This window comes from Nicotiana tabacum, chromosome 6, assembly GCF_000715075.1.
Source record: "Nicotiana tabacum cultivar K326 chromosome 6, ASM71507v2, whole genome shotgun sequence".
NCBI lineage: Eukaryota > Viridiplantae > Streptophyta > Magnoliopsida > Solanales > Solanaceae > Nicotiana > Nicotiana tabacum.
Window position 1 is genome coordinate 93,189,038 of NC_134085.1, and position 7,165 is coordinate 93,196,202.

Sequence of the window (7,165 nt, forward strand, 5' to 3'; positions counted from 1 at the left end):
AGTGAGCCCGAGGGGCTGACACTATTCTAAGTGATTGATACTGAGCTCGAGGGGCTGATACTATGCTGAGCGATTGATACTGTGCCCGAGGGGCGGATTTCTACTTGTTATTTACCTGTTAAATTACCGGTTTTACTTGTTTTAAAAGGAATATCATTTGATTTCTTCACTGATTTACTGCTTTAAGTGATTTTTACTGCTTGATATGGAATTGCTTTGTACCTTTACATGTTTTCATACTTTCAGCCATTATTTATAATTATTACTCACTGAGTCGGAATACTCACATTACTCCCTGCACCGTGTGTGTAGATTCAGGTATAGTAGAGTCTGCACCTGAGCGGTGATTCCTTCCAGGCTAGGCAGTGATTTGGAGTTACGAGGTAGCTGTAGACGCCCACAGCCCCTTGTGTCTCTTATCCTCTATCATTTATGTTTTCTTCAGACTGTTGTGTCGGATTCCGTACTTTGTAGACCTATAGCAGATTCTGTAGTAGCTCATGACTTGTGACACCCCGATTTGGGCTGTGTCAGGATGGTTCTTGTGGTTATTATCGTTAAATTCCGCAATTTATGAGTATTACATTATATGTTATTACTGTTTATGATGATTAACTGTTAAAAAGGAGGTGTTCCGTTTTGGTCTGGATGGCCTTGTTCTCACGAGAGGCGCCATCACGACCGGGTTCGGGGGTTGGGTCGTGACATCTTGTAACTCGTATATATCGATTTTGTTATCAAATAAGTAATATACATAAATTAAATAATAGGTACAACACTTACTTTTTATAATTCTCAACCACTTCTGACTCACAATTGAAAAGCACATGCCGATGTGCTTGCAACCATGTTTTCTCATCCAACTCAAATACATCTACTCCACCGTACGACTCCCCAGCAGTAGAAAAAAGACATTCTTCTTTACTAGTCTCATGCTCAATCTCATTACTGCATGTTCTTGAACAATAATACCTTGAATCTCCACCTCTAAATATTATGAGCAAAATACCATACACTCATTTGCTATGTATGCTTCTGCTATTGAACCTTCTGGACATGCACGATTACGAACATATGATTTTAAAGTACCCAAAAACCTATTGAACAAAGTAATATTAATAGTTTGATATTAGAATATTTAACAACAAAAGACATAAGATAAAGATTCAGTGACATTTTTCATACCTCTTAATTGGGTACATCCAACGATAATGTACTGGCCTCGCATGTTTAGCCTCAGTTGCTAAGTGAATTACCAAGTGTATCATAACAGTAATGAATCCTGGGAGGAAGCGTTTCTCCATAGTAGACAATGTTTCTATTTTCTTCAAGTAAGTTTAACTCTTCTAGTTTTATCTCTTTGCTATACAGTACATGAAAGAATGTGTATAGTTCAATTAGAATTGAACTAACTCTTTTATCTACTGATCTCCGCAATGCAGGAGGAAGAAGTTCTTGCATTATAACATGACAATCATGAGTTTTTAGCCCAGATATCTATTGTTTGCGAAAGCAACATGAGATATTAGACGCATACCCATCTGGAAACTTGGCATTTTGTAGTACTTCATAAAATAACTCTTTTTCCATCGGAGATATTGTGAAAAAAGTAGGAGGAAGATATGTTCTACCACTAGCTCGGTACTGAGGCCATAAGCTTGATCTAATTTTTATCTCCTTCAAGTCCAATCGAGCCTCTAAGTTTTCTTCAGACTTTCTACCAAGATCTAATAAGGTATAAATTATGTTATCACACACGTTCTTTTCTATGTGCATCACATCAATATTATGGCGCACCAAGTTAAATTTTCAATAAGGAAGATAAAAAAATACTTCTCTTTTTCCATGTGTTTTTTATCACCCCATTTACCACTTCACTTAACTGGCTAAGAGTAAATTTTATATCTTTAACTTGATTCCGCACTACAGAACTAGTTATTGGACAAGGTACGGATCTTGTTTCTTTAGTCCCATCGAATGATTTTGCATCATTCTGATATTTGTGTCCTGACTTCAAGAAGCTGTGATGCCCCATGTAAAAAAAATTCTGCCATGTTTGAGCTTCTAGATTGAGTGTTTATATTACAAGAAGGGCATACAAATCTGCCATAAGTGCACCATCCAGAGAGAGTATCATATGCTGAAAAATCATTTATCGTCCACATGAGATCTGCTCGCATTTGAAATATCTCCTTAGAAGAGGCACCATATGTTTCTACCCCAATATCACATAATTCATTTAACTCTTCTATTAGAGGTTGCAAAAAGACATCAATATTATTTCCAGGCGCTTATGGTCCAGGAATAAGTAAGGACAGAATGAAGAACTCTTGTTTCATGAACATTTATAGTGGAAGATTATATGGCATTAAAATTACTAGCCATGTACTGTGAACAATTCACAATGTGCCAAATGGACTAAACCCATCAGAATCTAATCATAGACGTACATTGCGAGGGTCTACAGCAAATTCAGGATATTTACTATCAAAAAGTATTCAAGCTTCAGAATCTGCAGGATGTCGTAGAACTCCATCTTTATTGCGCTCTTCATGATGACATCGCATTGTTTTAGAAGTTTTTGATGACATAAACAATCTCTGTAGCCTCGGTTTTAAAGAAAAATACTTAAGGACCTTGGCTGTAATTTTTCTAGCATAATTTTTCCATCTAGAAGCCCCAAAAACTTTGCATTCATTGACATTCTTATTAGCAAACTCTTTTCTTGAAAAGCATGTAATCGTTGGGACAAGCATGGAGTTTTTCATACTTTAAGCCCAAGCTTTCAACTATCTTTTTGGACTCATAGAAAGAACGATGCAATTTTTCCCCTTTAGGCAGCGCATCCTTCAATAGTCCAAGTAAAACATTAAATGATTCATTTGACCATTTGAACATGCATTTTATACGATACATATGCAGCAAAAAGGACAGTTTGCTAAACTTCTTACATCCTGGATATAGTTCTTCATTTGCCTCCTTCATGAGCCGTTCAAACTTATCCACCTCTACATGAGGTTGATTTCCATATGGATGAGCAGTATTCTCTTGAAGGTTATGATTTATGTTACCCCTTTCACTAACTTTAGTATCCATGAACTGTGTAAAGCCTCTAAAGGCATCATGTATCATTCATGTCATATCATCACCCCTTAGAGTTGACTGGCTTTGATTATTTGTTTAAGCATTGCTTGATCCTTTAAAGACTCACCATGACAAAACCAAGTATTATATGATGACATAATACCATTAATCACAAGATGATCATGTGTTGTAGCCTAATTAACTTGATGGATAAGCACACACTCCATACAAGGATATGCAATATGTTCTCCATCTTGTTTACAGAAAAGGTATAGTTTATAAAATCATCTACTCCATCCAAATATTCTTTACTAACTCTATCACAATGCATTCATCTTTTATTTCTAGGATTGTCCATGAAGTTCAAGATATTCTTTTCTTTTCTACACTTACTACAAGAGCTAAAAATTCGTTAGTAAAAAGAGGAAATTAATCAAAATGTAATAAAATAACCATCATATTAGTATGTAATTTCATAGCTCAAAGATTATTGTACAATACAGAACAAAGTTCTGGATATACTCGTTTATCTCATTCTAAATAACCATCCTATTAGTATGTAATTTCATAGCTCAAAGATTATTGTACAACAAAGAACAAAGTTCTGGATATATTCGTTTATCTCATTCTTCTCTTTTATCTCTTCTCAATTATTCGACAATAGCTATTTTGTTCAGTTTTTCTTTTCTCGGTTTGATTTTCTCGATTCAATTTTCCAGTTTGTAATCCAACTAATCTTGTTAAAATATTATAATTTTTTTAATACATAAAGTCATTCTCTTATGGTAAAGAGAAGTCTTTCCTGGTCGCGTAGACCTTAATGATATACTTGAACTTGCGTGAAAAATAAGAATTTGATCATTATGCTCTTCCAAAATTGGGAATAGTACACAAATATTATTCTCAAACAAGGGAATCATTCCTCTATAAAAAAATTATCTTTTTCATGTATATGAAATTGAAACCAACAATTATGCAAGAAATCAAAAAGATGACATCATTAGCTGAGCCTAAGCATATTGTCGGTTGCGTGAAGCAAATGATCAGACACCAAGAAAGCGCTCTAAAAAAGACGACAATATAGTTGAATTACTCAATATCAAATATGTAAATGTTTGTTTAGCGAAAGGCAAAAAAATAGGCAGTTGTCTGATGGTAGTGATAAAGAGAGTAAGGGACTAACTCTATGGATGATTATTACACTACTGGAATCACTTATTTTGTACGTTGTGCTGAAAATTAAGAGAAAAAAATCATTTATGTTGTTGTACCACAAAAAACAGTCTTGTTCATCTTCAATCTCAAACTAGTTAGGGTCAGCTACATGAATCTTAAGTCTATGTTTTCGCTCCATTTTGACATGTTTTATTCTGACACTCCATGGATCGGAGTTCTCCAAAACTAGAAACTCCATGTACAAATCTTTAAATGCACGAAACTCCTTAAACAAATCTCTAAATACACTACAAAGATTATTAACTTAATATGTAATTGACGGACACGACTAAGCTTTAATCATGTATGCAGATTTTTTATTTTCATTGCATTCTTTTTGTTTGCTTAGTATGAACTCCCAGAGATTGCAAGTATTTAAGGAGACTTCCTTTCAAGAGATTTTAGGTCTATCCTATCTCCTTTAAACACCTTCAGTCATGAGAGTTCAATTATGTAATCAATGCCATAAAGTTTTTACGTGCAATGTTCTTTTTGCATCAATTCTATTATCAAATACATTGCCAATCTTCTTAATAGCTACTTCCTCACGTGTTTCAGAGTTCATAGAGGCAATAAAGGAAAATAAAAAATTACATTTCTCCTTCACATAGTAAATACATAGAGGAAAACAATTAAATAGAGGACAAGGACAACATATAAGATCTTAAGAAAAGCAAAAGGCAAAAACTTCTATTTTCTCTTGCCGAGACTCCACTTACTAACACAAGATAGATATTTAAGAGTAAAGTGTTCATGGAGGGAAACTACTACTAGTTGGACCCCAAAAAAATAAGCTATTGTGTGATACTTTTTCTCGGGATTTTTTGAGAATGATCTAAAGGGTCAATTGGATATAGTTGTGACATAATGAAACTGAGATTGAAAGTAAAAAATAGATACATGAAAGCCATTTCCGTATATGACAGTAAGGAAGAAACAACATAGGGGAAACCATACTTGCCAATCCTCAGCAGCAAAAAGCTCTAAGTTTTAAGCCCCCCGACTCATTATAAGACACCTAGTGGCTTCTTTGTATCAGGAAATGACCAACATAAGAAAAGTTCATCAGGGTTCAGAATATCTCCGCTCCGCCACTTTTCTTAACACAAACATAGTAACTTTCCAAGCCAAGTGCCCATCATCCCAAGTCCAAATTACAGTTTTCCATTTTACTTCAGGTTGAAGCAAATTATTGCATTAACACCTTCAAAATTTTTGTATTATTCCAAAAATTCTAGCTTAGTACAAGTCAATATGAGACCTATAAGATTCAACAGTGCCACAACTAATCAGTTGGGATGGATATCAAGAGAAAACACATAACTCAACACTTAGCAAACACAACCTAGGAAACTCATCAAATGCACTTTTCTTGATAGTTCACAAACTTTAACATTAGACCAAATCAAAGGAATTTGAAAACACTCTCAACTTGGCTTAAAGCATAGTACCAAATTCAACATTTTGAAAATACTATGTAGATCATCAATTTCTGAAGAACAGAACCCACAACTCGAGAAAGGGCAAGAAGGAGGACTAAAAGATGTAAATTAGTTTTCAGAACCTTTTAACCACAAAAACTCGCTTTGTAATAAGTAAAAAACCAGCAATAAGCCTAACGACACACTAAACCATCTACTAACAAAATAATAAAAGACAGTATATATGTCATACTCGGGCAAATATTTTAAACATGGTGGAATTTATATGTCGACTAGTGGTAGATTCAATAAAAACATCAATATGCATCGACAACACTTAGAAATTTTTTGAACAATCACAAGTATAACAGAAAATATAAAGAGGAATTTATCTCGACAAGTGGTAGATTCAATGAAAACATCAATCACAAGTATAACAGAAAATATACAGAGAAATTCATTTCGACTAGTGGTAGATTCAATGAAAACATCAATATGCATCGACGACACTTAAAATTTCTGAACAATGACAAGAATAACAGAAAACATATAGAGGAATTCATATCTCAACTAGTGGTAGATTCAATGAAAACATCAATATGCATCGGCGACACTTATAAATTTTTTGAATAATCACAAGAATAGCAGAAAATAGACGAATTGAATCATAAACCAGTCAAGGAACAGAGGAGGAATATACCCAATCATCGCATGTCAATTTAACAGTGACCGGATATCACAAACGACTCGCATATGCAGAAAAAAATGTACTTTTACAAATCACAAATCACAACAGTTGAAGTCACAAGTTTGTACCTGGTAAGCAAATTATTTTGTCGATAAAGACTAGAAATTGAAGGAGAAGAACGAGTTCTGCGAAAATATTGAAATCTACATGAAAAGAGAAGTGGGAAACAGATAAAACAGAGAATACTAACAACGACGATAGAGGATAATCGAGCAGCACAATCCAAACTCAACTATTAATCGCATCTATTGGGTAAAAAGTGAAGATACCTGGGGAAGAAGAGCAGTTTTCTAGGGAAAAGGCTGGCCAGAGACCTATATGTGCGATTTTTTTAATCGCCCGTCTCTTCCGTATTACTTTCGATAAAGAAAGAGGTTTTCGTATTATTTTCTGATCGGAGGGAATCGTTCATTCTTGTCCAAAATTTTTGGAGGGAAGAATTTATTTTTTGGGAAGGGAGGAAAAGTTAAAATAAAAGAAAAAACTATTCCGCTAAAAGTCAATCAATAATTTCTAATGGCAATTTATTGTTATTGTCGGTAAAAGGATTTTTTTACTGGATAATGGTCATTTGCCGCTAATATTTCATCTTATAGAATCTATTAGCGGCAATTGACTTATTGACACTAAATAATTACCGCCATATTCCCTTTTTGTAATAGTGTTGAAACCTGATCACGAACTCACGCAGCAACTT

At 34.3% G+C, this 7,165-nt stretch overlaps 1 long non-coding RNA gene across 1 annotated transcript; it reads right to left on the reverse strand.

The window, feature by feature from the left end:
* Positions 1–4,876: 4,876 nt before the first annotated feature.
* LOC107793962 (uncharacterized) lies at positions 4,877–6,879 on the reverse strand. Its single transcript, XR_012710135.1, has 2 exons — positions 6,738–6,879; positions 4,877–5,503 (listed from the first exon to the last, which is right to left on the reverse strand). It is a non-coding gene; the product is annotated as an uncharacterized LOC107793962 (long non-coding RNA).
* Positions 6,880–7,165: the final 286 nt, after the last annotated feature.